The following is a 15251-nucleotide window of genomic DNA, read 5'->3' as shown; positions in this document are numbered from 1 at the left end:
CATCTTTGGTTGCTCTCCGAAACTGTCTTTGTGGATTTTGTCCAGTGTGACTTTTCTTTTCCTATCTTGGGAACGGTTGGTTTAATATTGTCTGCATTTATGCTTTTATTATGCTATATATAGAATTGCTACAAATCTAGTGTTCCCAGGACATTTTTGTCCTTAATCAAACCCCTCTGGTCCTTGGTGTATAAATAGTACTGTTAATCTCTTGTAGATGTAAGTACTCGGAGAACTGACCATTCAAGACAATCTTAGCATCATTACTCTGTGATATCAAATTGTTTATGCAAAAGTTTTTAGTATAACTGTATATATTGATAGTTTTGTGTGTGTGGGGCATGTGTATATGCTACAGTGACTCATCGCCCCAGTTTCTTTGAAATTATGACATGCTCTGATGAGTTACTTGGATAAAACCTAATACTGTAAATAGCAGGAAAAATAATTTTGGTACTACAGAAAAGACCGAAAAGTTGTATGCAGAGACGACCTGTTAAACTGTTATAAGTTGCCAGTGAGTTTTTAAAAAGTGGTACTGCTAAGAGCAATAGAATTAAATCATACTCAAGAAGAAATCATTAAAATAAAATTTAAGTAGTGAGTAGCATTTTAGTGGCACTGAACCATGCTTATTGGTTCTACAAAGTTAATGGGCCCTGAGACTCTTCTAAAAGAGGAGTGAAATGGACAAATATGCTTATTATGATCACTGTAAAATGTTTTATGATACTGCTTTAGGGAGAGCTTTGCATAATACTTGATCATGATTTCAGTCGTCTGACACTTGATTTTTTTTTTGAAAGCTGATATATGTATATTCCTGAATATTTTTCTTTTGACTGTTTTTGTTTCTCACTTCAATTTTTAAGTTTAATATATCAGACATTGGGAACAAAAGAGAAAATTACTGAAGCTGTGGTGTTTTCTCTCATGTTACCCTGCCAGGTTGTCTGAACTGAAGCTGGGTGTGAGACTGTTCTATTCTGCATGTGTATTCAGCTTAGTTACTTCCAAACAAAACCTCTGTCTATATTTTTCCCTCTGATGTTCCTTTTTTGGTAGTTCCATGTCATTATGAATATAAGAATGGCCCTACTGGGTCAGACCAAAGGTCCATCCAGCACAGTATCCTGTCTTCTGACAGTTGTCAGTTCCAGACGCCCCAGAGGGGATGAACAGAACAGATAATCATCAAGTTCTCCATCCCTTGTTGCTCGTTCCCAGCTTCTGGCAAACAGAGGCTAGGGATACCATTCCTGCCCATCCTGGCTAATAGCCATTGATGGACCTGTCCTCCATGAATTCATCTAGTTCTTTTTTGAACCCTGTTATAGTCCTTGGCCTTTGTGACATCCTCTGGCAAGGAGTTCCACAGGTTGACTGTGCATTGTTTGAAGAAATAACTTCCTTTTATTTGTTTTAAACTTGTTGCCTATTAATTTCATTTGGTGACCCCTAGTTCTTGTTTCATGAAAAGTAGTAAACACACTTCCTTATCTACTTTCTCTGCACCAGTCCTGATTTTATAGATCTCAATCATATCTCCCCTTAGACATCTCTTTTCCAAGATGAGAATCCCAATCTTATTTATCTCTCCATATATGGAAGCTGTTCCATACCCCTGATAATTTTTGTTGCCCTTTTCTGAACCTTTTCCAATTCCAATATATCTTTTTTGACATGGGGAGACCACATCTGCACACTGTAATCAAGATGTGAACATACCATGGGTTTATGTAGAGGCAACGTGATATTGTCTGTCTTATTATCTATCCTTTTCTTAATTATTCCCAGCATTCTGTTTGCTTTTTGGACTGCTGCTGCACATTGAGTGGATGTTTTCAGAGAACTATCCACAGTGACTCCAAGATCTTTCTTGAGTGGCAACAGCTAATTTAGACCTCATCATTTTATATGTATGGCTGAGTTTATGCTTTCCAATGTGCATTACTATGCATTTATCAACAGTAAATGTCATCTGCCATTTTGTTGCGCAGTCACCCTGTTTTGAGAGATCTTTTTGTAGCTCTTCGCAGTCTGCCAGGGTCTTAACTATCTTTAGTAATTTTGTATCTGCAAATTTTGCCACCTCACTGTTTACCCCTTTTTCCAGATAATTTATGAATATGTTGAATAGGGCTGGTCTCAGGACAGACCCCGAGGCACACCACTGATTACCTCTCTCCATTTTGAAAACTGACCATTTATACCTACGCTTGGTTTCCTATCTTTTAACCAGTTTCCAGTCCATGAGAGCACCTTCCCTCTTATGCTGTGGCATCTTACTTTGCATAAGAGCCTTTGGTGAGGCGATTAATTCTGTTTTATCAGGTAAAAAGGCATGTGCTTCTCCCTTTGACCAATCAGAGGATCTTGTTTAAATCTACGAATCGTCTTTCCTTTCTAAATACTTCATTCAGTTACTCAGTTTGCGGCTGCTGTAGCACCAGAAATATCTTATTTTATTGTTCTGTAGCACCACCTACAACCAAACAAACCAAAAACAAAACCCCAGACCTCTTTTTAGGTTACTTTATATATATTTTTGGTAAAAACCACAAGCTAGTTACATTTTGAATCTAGGCATTTACACATTGCTTGTCACCGCAATACAGTAACTGCTCACTTAACGTTGTCATGTTGCTGATCAGTTGGAGAACATGCGCATTTAAAATTGTGCAATGCTCCCTTTATAACATCGTTTGGCAGCTGCCTGCTTTGTCCACTGCTTGCAGGAAGAGCAGCCCATTGGAGCCAGCTGATCAGGGCTCGGAACCAGGGTGAACTGGCAGCCCCCTTATCAGGGCTGGCTCCAGGCACCAGCAAAGGAAGCAGGTGCTTGGGGTGGCCAATGGAAAGGGGCAGCGCATCCGGGTCTTTGGCGGCATTTCGGCAACGGTCCTTCCCTCCGAGAGGGAGTGAGGGACCCACCGCCAAAGAATGAAGTGGTGCGGTAGAGCTGCTGGGGGTGGCAAAAAAGCTGGAGCTGGCCCTGCACTTTATTAGCTCCCATTCCCCTAAGTTCCCTGTGTGGCAGTTGCCCAGCAGGCTATCAGTTACTGGCAATTCAGCTGTCCCTCCCCACACAGCCATGTGCTGCTCCCGCCGTCTGCCTGGGAGCTGCTCTCTGGCGCTTCCTGCTTGCTGGGTGGGGAGGGGGAAGAAGGGAGCTAATATCAGGCCATCCCAGCACAGCCATGTGCTGCTCCTGCCCTCTGCCTTGGAGCTGCTATCCAGCACTTCCTGCTTGCGGGGTGTGGAGGGGGAAGAAGGGAGCTAATATCAGGGTGTCCCCTTCCCCCCTACTCCTGCATCCTGCTTGCCCCATTTCCAAAGGGCAGGGGGGACACACAACAGGGCTCAGGACGGAGGGAGCTTGCTGGCAGGAGGTGCTGTCTCAACTTGCTGATCTATTTAAAAAGGCAGTGTAGTTAATGTGATGTCAGTGTACTTAAAGGGGAAATGTGCATCTCTCTCTCTCACACACACACGGTGTGTCTGTCTGCCGTGCTGTCTCCCCTCCCTCCAGTCGCGCTGCCTTGTAGAGTGTGAGGCTACATTAACAACGTGCTAACCCTTGAGGGCTCAGCTGATTGCTAGTTCATCACAGCCGATTGCTAGTTCATCATTTAGCAATAAGGCATTCCCTGGGGAGTATCCCACCCTCTGACTTACCACCTCAACCAAGCTTCACAATCATTATCGCTGTGTACCAGTATTAAATTGTTTGTTTAAAACTTGTGTGTGTATATAGTCTTTCGTCTGGTGAAAAAAATTTCCCTAGAACCTACCTTCCTCCCCACCCCCTGGTCCATTTACATTAATTCTTATGGGGAAATTGGGTTCGCCTAATATTGTTTTGCTTAAAGTCGCATTTTTCAGGAACATGTCTACAATGTTAAGCGAGGAGTTGCTGTACATGAATGTCTTACAAGTTCTAACTATTGCAAAGATCTTGCTATTAGGATTATCCAGTGAACACCCCCAGAATTATCAGCTACAGTCTTTTAAATACAAGTAAAATGTATTACAGTGTGTCAGCTGTGTCAGTGTGTCTGTGTGACTACAGAGACTTTTTTGTATTGAAAGTACCTGCTTGCTTCCTGCATTCCTTTGCTTTATGGTTCCCTCCAACACTTTTTTTATTATAAAGTGCCTCTCATGGCTTCTTTAATAGAGATATTTAACAGAATTAAATGTTTAAACTTTTTGCTACAAAAGTCCTGTATAATTTGGTACAAACATATTAGTTACAGTGGAAAGATCCAATTTCCATTAGTAATTCAGGAATTGAGACATTTCCTACAAACAATTGCAGCTGTATATGTTATATAAGCAGCTTGGATCAGGAAACTTGTCCATTGTAATTACTGGAAAGAGCCTTGCACATGTGGGGCATTGTGTAATAATAAATGGTTGCTAATCAAATGGAGAGTGAAGTGGAAAAGCTAAAAGTAAATTTTGGATTATATTAAGATCAATTATATATTTTTGCTATAGAATTTTTTAGGGCTGTCAGGTGACTAAAAATCTCAACTAATTGCGCTGTTAAACAATAATAGAATACCATTTATTTAAATATTTTTGGATGTTTCCTTATTTTCAAATATATTGATTTCCAGTGCAACACAATATAAAATGTACCGTGCTCACTTTATATTTATTTTTTTATTACAAATATTTGCACTGTAAAAAACAAAAGAAATAGTATTTTTCAATTCCCCCATTACAAGTACTGTAGTGTAATCTCTTTATAATGAAAGTTGAACTTACAAATGTAGAATTATGTTAAAAGAAACTGCATTCAAAAATAAAACAACGCAGAACTTTAGAGGCTCCAAGTCCACTCTGTCCTTGTTCAGTCAGTTGCTCAGACAAACAAGTTTGTTTACATTTGTGGGAGCTTATGCTGCCTGCCTCTTGTTTACAATGTCACCAAAAAGTGAGAACAGGCATTTGCATGGCACTCTTGTAGCGGGCATCGCAAGATATTTACGTGCCAGATGTGCTAAAGATTCATATGTCCTTTCATGTTTCAGCCACCGTTCCAGAGGAAATGTCTATGCTCAATAATAATCCAAAACAGTGCTGACCAATGCATGTTCATTTTCATTATCTTTTCTTTTTTGGTGGTTCAGGTTCTGTAACTTCCACATCAGAGTGGGGCTCATTTAAGACATCTGAAAGCATGGTCCACACCTAGTCCCTCTGAGATTTTGGAAGGCACTTCAGATTCTTAAACCTTGGGTCAAGTACTGTACTATCATTAGAAGTCTCGCATTGGTATCTTCTTTGCATTTTGTCAGATCTGCAGTGAAAGTATTCTTAAAATGAAGAACATGTGCTGGGTCATCCTCCGAGACTGCTATACCATGAAGTATATGGCAGAATGCGGGTAAAACAAAGAGCAGTAGGCATACAATTCTCTCCCAAGGGAGTTGAGTCACAAATTTAATTAACACTATTTTTTTAACACACGTCATCAGCATGAAAGCATGTCCTCTGGAATGGTGGCCAAAGCATGAAGGGTCATGCAAATGTTTAACATATCTGGCATGTAAATACCTTGCAATGCTGGCTACAAAAGTGCCATATGAACGCCTGTTCTCACTTTCTGGTGACACTGTAAATAAGAAGCAGGCAGTATTAGCTCCCGTAAATGTAAACAAACTTGTTTTGTCTTAGTGGCTTGCTGAACAAGAAGTAGGACCAAGTGGATTTGTAGGCACTGAAGTTTTACATTTTTTGTTTTTTGAGTGCGGTTATGTAACAAAAAATCTACATTTGTGAATTGCACTTTCAGGATAAAGAGATTGAACTACAGTACTTGTGAGAAGTGAACTGAAATGATTTTATCATTTTTACAGTGCAAGTATCTAAATAATATAAAGTGAGCACTTTACACTTAGTATTCTGTGTTGTAATTAAAATCGATATGTTTGAAAATGTAGAAAACATCCACAATATTTAATAAATTTCAATTGGTATTCTGTCGTGTGATTAAAACTGTGAGTTATAGTGATCAATTTTCAAAACTGCCCAGTCAAATCTAGCGAAAAAATTAGGGCTGTCAATCGCATTTAACTCACGCAATTAAATAAAAGAAATTAAACAGTGAGAGCTCGCTGAATTGAAATTCAGTCATACCTAACTTTTATATCCTCATGTAAGCGGAACTACAGCTGATATTGGCACCTTAATGACCATGCCGTATTTAATACATAACTTTGAGGCAATTTAGTTACAATAAATATACAGGTATTATGTATTTTTACTTATGAATCACATTAGCATTAATGAAATTTTGTCTGATTCTCAGAGGCTCATTGGGGGGTTCTGGTTGCAGGGGCATGGCAGTGGGACTCAGGAGATCCAGGTGAAGATGGTGTAGGTCTGGGTGTGAGGAAATGGGGCTGGGTGTTGGGACTCATTGGAGATTTATGGGGTAGGGGTCCAGGTGCAGCAGGTTGAGGATCAGTGGGCTGAGGGTCTGGGTATGCGGGGCCCATCGGAGGGTCCAGGTGTAGGTGCATGTGGCTTGTCATGGTGAGGGTTCAATGGGCCTTTTTAACAAAGAAGCCCTGCTGTTGCCACTGAGGGGATGCTGCGTGCTGGGCTTCCGCTTCCGCCTGCAATTCCCCTGTCCCCTTTTGTTCTCCGTCCCCCACCCCTCATTCTCACATTCCCCTCCCCCTGCCCTATTCCACTCTCTTCCTTCCTCACTGCCTCTCTCCCCACCCCCCACTCCCTTATACTCCCCTTCTGTGTGCTGGGAGCCCTCCTGTTTTCTATACAAGAGTGCCTGCCTGCAGTGGGCCTGGGTAATGGGAGGTGGTGGAAATGAGGGGAGGCCTCCCGAGGGTGACTGGCACTAGGACCAGGAGGGGATGTTCAGCTGCAGAGACAGCAGAGCTGAGATGCAGCCTCCTTCAGCTGGGCAGTTCTGTGCCTGCAGAATGAGGGGGGCAGTGGCATGTAACCCCATCTGTCCCCCAGCCCTTGCATCTGTGGAAGGGGAGCAATCCCCCACCAAAAACTGAACCAATGGTTGCCCCTCTCCCCTCCCCTCCCCTCCCCTCCATGAGCAGCTTCTCTGCTGTTTTCTGCAGAGAAACAGGAAATCTGCAGGGGGCGGGGGCACTGTTTTCTGCAGGCATACAGTCCTGCAGAATCCCCCCCCCCCCCAGGAGTAAAGTGTTTATATGAATTTCTTGTATCCAATAATGTGTGGATTAAAATTTAAAAATTAGATCGATGAAGTAATGTTGGAAGTAGCTTGAACTGTCTGGATCTTCTCTGATATGGCCGCTCTTGGCCTACTGTGCTAGACACATTTGATTCTGCCTCCAAGGAGCTGCAAGCAGGGGGAAAGACATGCTATAATGGATCTGCAGACTTTTCTGCTATAATAAAATGTCATATTAACTCTCACGAAAATTTCCTATTTTCACTATGTTTAATTCTAGAATTTCATTGCAGAATACTTTACAAGGAAGCAGTGCTTTTTACTTAAATTTGAAGTGGAAAGGTATAAATGACCCTGAAAAGTAGGCAGATTTCAGATTTTAAAATTTGTAGATCTGAAATGTAGTATTAAACATAAATTGAAAAGCTTTAAAAAAAAGTATTAAATAGCATATTGCCAAATCATTAAGAGTTTGTGTAAGACTTAAGTTTTAGAGTAAATACATTTTAAAAAGCTGAAAATAATTTCCTCAGAATACAAGTTTGTTTCATTTGAAACCATTTATTCATTTAATTTTTTTGTTGTGGCCAGTACCATGACATTTAGGTATACGACAAACAAAGAACAATATCTCATTGTTTCCTGCACTGGACAGCACAAATAACCACTCCAGTCTTACTTGTAGCCCCAGTGCAGTATAACTAAAATCTTAATGAGACAAATGCTTCACTGTTGAACAAATGCTTGATCAAACAGATGTGTTGTGTGCTTTACTTAACGTAAACCTCTATTTCTGTCTTAATAACAGAAAGTGCAAGTTCCACAGCTAGAGATGCTCCATCAAAAAGCAACCTTTTGGTTCTCAAGAGCAGAGATCTAGGGGCTCCTGGGAGAATGGGAAGTATCTCAGCTGATCTCCACTGTCACATGGGTCCTGATCCCAAGCCCATTAAAGTCAACTGGAATCTTTCTATTAGCTTCAACAGGATTTGGATCGGGCCAGTGATGCATATAGAAATTGGAGAGAATATCTCTAAATCCTAAAGCGCAGCATGGGGAGTAATCCTAACCTCTGAGATCTTAAGTTTACATTTAATAACAACATACCAGTGCTATTTTCACATATTTCATAGCTCATGATGTATCTTTTTCTTCACTGTCTTTCCTATTATGTCCATTTTAATATACAAGGAATTGTCATCTTTGACAAAAAATAAATCCACCATTTTGGAAGGAGAGAATTTAAAAACAGCTGAACAATCAATATTTAACAGAGTATTTCTTATTTCTTTTTTCATGTGGGTTTGCATTCCTTGTAACTTGATCTCTTCCACAATTGTCCACAGGCGACTACATTTGCCCACAAATTACCTACTTATAGATTACTGGCACTTTGCCTCTTGCAGCAAAACATGAAGCCGTGTGCTGTCCTCATCATCTGTCACTACTAGCACGTAGCAATAGGTGGAGCTGCAGATTGGATACTTAACTGCAGCACCCTGGAATAGCTGATAGAGAGATGTTTTTGAGACTGTATCTAGGTCGTACAATGTTAAATGCAGTATCAGTACAGTATATGATTCATGAAATACACTTTGGCGATCCATAAATTGCACAGCTGGCATGGAAAAGTTATGTAAATTGTTTAGTTAACTGATGTAAAATGGACAAAAGAAGTAGGAAAAGATTTTTAATCTACATGTGTATTACTAATTAGGAATAAAATATACCTACTATTAATTATTTAGAACAGCCTGTTTGTCAGTTATGTCATTCAAGTTTGTCAGTGTGTTCAAAACAGTTTTAAACACATGATGTGACATAGTCATGTCATTTAAAGTGTTAAGTAGTTGAATTGGAATTGGCACCTAAATTATTGTTTATGAAAGTAGCCATGATAACTGATACTTAAAAGGCTTGGATCCTGGTATCTTACAATAATTAGCGTTTCTTATAGAACAAAAACTTCTGCCATACCTCCTCAAATTACAATCTTGTCAAGTCTTGCAAACTCTTCAGGCTTAGTTGGTAGTTGGATGGAAAATTTCAAGCATAAATCTAAAATAGTGGTTCATGATTCTTCAGATGGTACTTCTTCCTTTGATTAAATTCTGAAGTAGTTCCCCTGGTATTGCATTAGGTGCACTGTTTCTGCAGGTGTAGCATCTTTCAGATAAGATGTAAACTCAAGGTCTTGACCACTTTTAATTATTAAAGAGCCCTGTGCATTTTGCTCAAGATCAATTTAGGACAGCTGTTCTAGCCAAATTTCATGTGGGTAATTACATTCTGTGTATCAAAAACTAGCCCTGCATTTTCAGTTGAATACAGTAGTCATCTGCTGTGCTAGTTACCTAGTATTGCTGTTACTTTCATCCTTGGAGGCTGCTGCACTTCAGTGGTGAGCCTGCATGTTTATAGTTTGTAAAATGGTTTTTGGATGTATGGTGTGTGTGTGTGTAAGGTAATAAATCTAAAGTAAGATTATTAGATTGCAATGCTGGTTTTGAAATCTTTGTATGTATTGCTTTAAATTTAGAGGCTTCTGAAACTGGTGGTAGGGCCAAATGGTGCAAACTACAGGTGTTGTCTTTTGAAATAAGATATTCTGGTACATTGCATGGTATATCAGTGAAAAAGAGCTGGAAGCTTATGCATAATATGATTCGTAAATGGACATCAATATGCTAACTGGCTCAGCGTGCACATAAAAATGGAACATTTCTTGTAAGTTTGAAACACTGCTACAGGGAAGCTCAGTGCCTACTATTTGAAGTGCCCTTTGCCTATGGAATTGTCTAGTAAACAGAATGAACTTTCCCAGAATGGATGCAACTGTTCCGTTTTCTAAGATAAAAGCAATGTGTAGCATGGTATTTCATCATAGTACAGTAGTCAGTGACACAGCAAAGTTGCACTGAATCTTCATAACTTTTTCTATTTTGCTAGTTAAGATGACAATTTTCACCATCCCTCAAAGTGGTAGTTCTTAAAAATGAAAAGGTTGCAAGAAAACCTGAAATTTTACCTTAGTGCATATTGATGATTTGAAATAGAATAGCCCATGGTTCATGCTGATTCCTGAATAAGGAAGACCCTGTCATATTTTGTTGACATTGTACAAAAGTCATTTAATTTGATCATCTTTAAGACTGAGTGTAGGCATTTGGTTGCAACTGAGTATTTTAAAAGTTATACAGACAGTGTACTGTATTTAGTACTTAACTGTACTGGGCAAAAGAAACTTCAAGGAAAATGAAGCTGTTTGAAAGGGAAAGTATTTTTATATTTAGGCTAGCTAAATATTTTGTAATGCTTTTTTCTTTGCTTTTTTTCTGTAATCTGATTTTTGTAATTTATGAGAATGAAGTGGATGATAATGCTAATTTAGTTCTGAGGGGGAACGGAGGAATTTTTACCTGCCCTAGAGAACCTGAGTAGAGTAGAAGAGTTATGTTCCAATCAATGTCTTAGGATCCAGGGGAAAGGAAGCAACTGAGTTTGCATTCTATAGTTCCAAATCCAGCCGTCTTTATTCTGGCAAATAATTTGTTGATTTCAATGTGACCTATTCCTAAAAAAGGATTTGAGGCCATGTTTACGCTCTGGGGAGTATAGTGGGATAGCTACGGCACCACTCCATAATGTGGTTGCAGCCTGCAGTGACAAAAGGGGTTTTTCTGTTGGTGTAGGAGCACCACCTTCCTGAGCTGTCATAAACAGATAGTTAAGGGTTAATGTCTGTTTTACTTGGAAAGGGTTAACAAACAGTGAACCAAAAACACCTGACCAGAGGACCAATCAGGAAACAAGATACTTTCAAATCTCGGTGGAGGGAAGCCTTTCTTTGTGTTTTTTGGGTTTTGCTTTGTTCTCTCTGGATTCTGAGAGGGACCAGACATGTAAGCAGATTCCTCCAATCTTTCTGAAAAAAATCTCTTCTGTTCTAATTTTAGTAAGTACCAGGAAAAAGGCGAGTTTAGCCTTTTGATTGTTTTCTGTATTTGCAAATGTGTATTTTGCTGGAAGTATTTTACATTGTATTTCTGCTGGGGGGAGGCTTCTCTCTAGTGTCTATAAGCTGAAAGACCCTGTAACTTTTACCATCTAAATTACAGACACAACTTTTACTTTTTTTCTTTTTCTTTTTATTAAAAGTTTTTTGCCTTTTTAAGACCTGTTTGATTTTTTTTCCCCCTTGTTGAGGCTCAAGGGAATTGAGTCTGTACTTACCAGGGAATTGGTGGGAGACAAGGAGAGAGAAGGGAGGGGGAAAGGTGGAATCCCTTTGTTTTAGATTCACAGAGCTTGAATCTGTCTATCTCTCCAGGATAGCCCTGGGAGGGGGAAAGAAGGGGGAGAAAAAACCTGATTTCTCTGTGTTGTCATTCAAGGAGTTTGAATCACGGTGATCTCCTAGTGTACCCAGGGCAGGAAAGATCTGGGAGGAAGAAAGGAGGGGAAATGGTTTATTCCCCTTTGTTGTGAGACTCAAGGAATTTGGGTCTTGGGGTCCCCAGGGAAGGTTTTTGGGGGGGACCAGAGTGCCCCAAAACACTATATTTTTGTGTGGTGGCAGCTTATCAGATCTAAGCTCGTAATTAAGCTTAGAGGAATTCATGCTGGTACCCCATCTTTTGGACTCTAAGGTTCAGACTGGGGAATTATATCATGACATGTGCGAAAGTAGCTAGGTCGGCGGAAGCATTCTCTTATTGATTTAGCTGCTTCTACATTGAGGTTTAGGTTGGCATAGCCGTGGTATTCGGGTGTAGATTTTAAGTGTGGACTAGACCTGAGTTAAAGACCATAGAATATGACGTTTGATGTCTAGATCCTCCTAGTGTTATCTAGTCTTGGGTTCTAGGGTTAACCAGGACTAGGCAAAGCATTTTTAAACATAATACACAATATTTTGGCATTTTTTATCTAGTACAAGTCTTCAGTTTTTCCTAGGGTTTGAGCTGTCTCAGGGATTGGCAATCTTTGGCCCACAGCCCACCAGGGTAAGCCCACTGGTGGGCTGGGCCAGTTATTTTACCTGCAGTGCCCTCAGGTTTGGCTGATCGCCGCTCCCACTGGCCGCGGTTTGCCGCTCCCACTGGCCGCGGTTTGCCGCTCCCACTGGCCGCGGTTTGCCGCTCCCACTGGCCGCGGTTTGCCGCTCCAGGCCAATGGGGGCTGTGGGAAGCGGCACGGGCTGAGGGATGTGCTGGCCGCCATGTCCCACAACCCCCATTGGCCAGGAGCGGTGAACTGCGGCCAGTGGGAGCTGCGATTGGCCAAACCTGCAGACGCTGCAGGTAAACAAACCGGCCCAGCCCACCAGGAGGCTTACCCGCTGAATGCTGCAAACTTATGAGTTTGTCAGTTTAACAAAGAGATGCTTCAAACCAAACACACTGCTTCAGGTAGAATAAACAAATTTATTAACCACAAAAGATAGATTTTTAAGTGATTATAAATCAAAGCACTAGTCAGATTTGGTGAAACGAAATAAAAGCAAAACGCTCTCTAAGCTGATCTTAACACTTTCAGTGCCCTTACAAACTTGGGTGCTTCTCACCACAGGCTGGCTGGTTGCCCTTCAGCCAGGCTTTCGCCTTTGATCAATGCTTCAGTCGTTTGGTGGTGATGTCTGTAGTTGGAGTAGAAGAGAGAGGGGGAGAGCATGGCAAATGTCTCTCGCTGTTATCATGTTCTTCCCTCTTGGCTTTGCCCCTCATCCCAGGGTAAGGTGAGCACTACCTCCTCAAAGTCCATGACTGACCAAGGAAAGGGGAGGGTGACTCACTCGAGAGTCCAACAGATCCTTTGTTGCTGCCTGGGCCAGTGTCCTTTGTTCCTGTGAGGCTGGGCTGGATTTGTTCCATACATGCCCTGATGAGGTGTGAACTGCCCCTCTGGTCCTGGAAAGTTTTGCTTGGGCGTGTTTTAGCCATGACGACACATTTTCAGCCTCATAATTGTATACATGAAATTACAACCTATAGCATTAACATTATTATAACAACAATGCTCAGTGCATCGTGAGCCTTCTGAAGACATTTGACATGGCAAACTTTGCATTGGATACCACACAATCATATTATAAGGATGAACATGGGGGTGCAGGGGGAGCCCCCGAGATAGTGGCACAGTAGGCATCTTCCATTGTGAGTTAAATGTTCTTTTGATGGGCCACTCAATTTGAATAGTCCCTCCAAGATGTGCTGGCTAACTAATCCTGGGCTAACGCCCACATGGTAAACATTTGAAATCCAGGTTTAGAGCCAATACTCTTAAGTTCAAATACAAAAATGATACATGCATATAAATAGCATTATCATATTCAACAAATCCTAACCTTTCCATAGACAGCTTATTTGACAACCTTTGAACAATATTTGTTGCAGTTATATTAGTGGTAGCAACAATGATCTACATGGTCATATTTTAATCAGATAATGTCATAGATTCTACATTATTTTATTCAATGTTTTATGTGTAAAATGTGTATTGTATAATGTGTCATCGTAAAAAGGTGCACTGTGTAGGTGAAAAGAGCATTGTCATAAGTGAGTGTGGTGAACGCATCCCCCTCCTTATTCCATTTTCTTATGGGGGAAAAATTCAACAATATACATTGTTTCAGTATCCACCCCCCTTTTCAAGAACGCAATTACAATATGTACAGGGGACCCTTGTGCAGTGTGTGTCCTATGGATTTAACTCACCTGCTATACTGACCTAATAACTCTGCCTCCCCAAGAGGCATAGTGCTTATTTAGATCAATGTAGTTAGGTTAACACAGTGTCTGTACAGACACTGTGATGCTTACATCGTTTGTTGCTGCCTTTGACAGCTGGAATCCCGCTGTCCCAGGACTGACAGCGGTGCCCCAGGATTGTCCGTTCCCCAGAGTGCCCTACTTAAGTCAATGCAGGCACTCTTGGCAAGGGTGTGCACAGACAGTAGAAGGAGCGCAGTGTGGACACAAAGAGCCTATTTAATTACTGTGGTGACTGCAGGTTGACCTAACTTCTTAAGTCAACTTAATTTTGTAGTGTAGACATGCCCTAAGAGTTACTCACACCAGTTCAAGCAGAATTGATGTTGATTTCCTTAGAACACTTTTAAAGTTAGTAACTACTTGTCCTTATAACCTTTTAAGATGCTACATGATGTATTTGAAGTGAATTATCAGGTTGCTAAGATGAAGAAATCTTACTGTGTCCTTTTTGAAGAGTAGAACTGGTTTTGTGCTTGAGGAAATGGAGAAGAGAGAGGACCTATAGTTCTCTTCAGTTTCTCTCTCTCTCTTTCTAGCTGAATATGTAGTTTAAGTAGCTCTAACAGAAATCAGGTTATGATTCCTAAGAATGGGTGATAGTAAGTCTTATTGGGTCTCCTGTAACTAGGCAATCAAAATATTTGAAAGAGAGAATATTTGAAAGAGTTTGAATTGGGCTGGTATGTGACAGTAAGGTATACCAGTGTCTCTAGTGCTACCACTTTGCTCTCCAAAGCTTTAGCTTTAATTTTTAAGTCTATAGCTATTATGGCTGAGATGCACTCAGGCCTCGTGTACACTGCCACTTTACAGTGCTGCAACTTTCTCACTCGGGGGGTGTGTGAAAAAACACCCCCTGAGTGCTACAGGTTACAGTGCTGCAAAATGACAGTGTAGACAATGCACCAGCGCTGGGAGCTACTCCCCTCGTGGAGGTGGTGGTGTGGTGGTTTTGTTGTTGTTGTGTGTGGGTTTTTTTTTTTTTTTTTTAATAATAGTGCTGGGAGAGCTGCGCTGGTGTGGGGTCGCGGCACCAGCGCTGGGAGTCTACACAGCCATGTTAAAGTGCTGCTGCAGCGCTTTAACTTTGCTAGTGAAGACATGCCCTCAGTTTGTTTTTGAAGCTGACTATCGCAGTTATATCTTCCTGCTTTTGAGGAACCTGAAAGAATAACTGTACGTAGTATGAACTGCCCCATTCATTTCAATTAGTGCTTACTCAAAGAAATGATGCTCAAGGGAATCTAGCAGTGTACAGAGTACCTGTTGAGTGGGGCGTAGAGTCTAGG

The 15251-nt window shown here is 40.9% G+C and overlaps 1 protein-coding gene across 2 annotated transcripts in view; it reads left to right on the top strand.

The window, feature by feature from the left end:
* CHM (CHM Rab escort protein) overlaps positions 1 to 15251 on the top strand; it is a 157368-nt gene that overhangs the window by 9156 nt on the left and 132961 nt on the right. The gene's annotated exons all lie outside the window — the stretch shown is intronic.

The sequence above is a fragment of the Gopherus flavomarginatus genome, chromosome 8 (assembly GCF_025201925.1).
Source record: "Gopherus flavomarginatus isolate rGopFla2 chromosome 8, rGopFla2.mat.asm, whole genome shotgun sequence".
NCBI lineage: Eukaryota > Metazoa > Chordata > Testudines > Testudinidae > Gopherus > Gopherus flavomarginatus.
The sequence above is the reverse complement of the archived record's forward strand: the minus strand, read 5'-3'. Positions and strand labels throughout refer to the sequence as shown.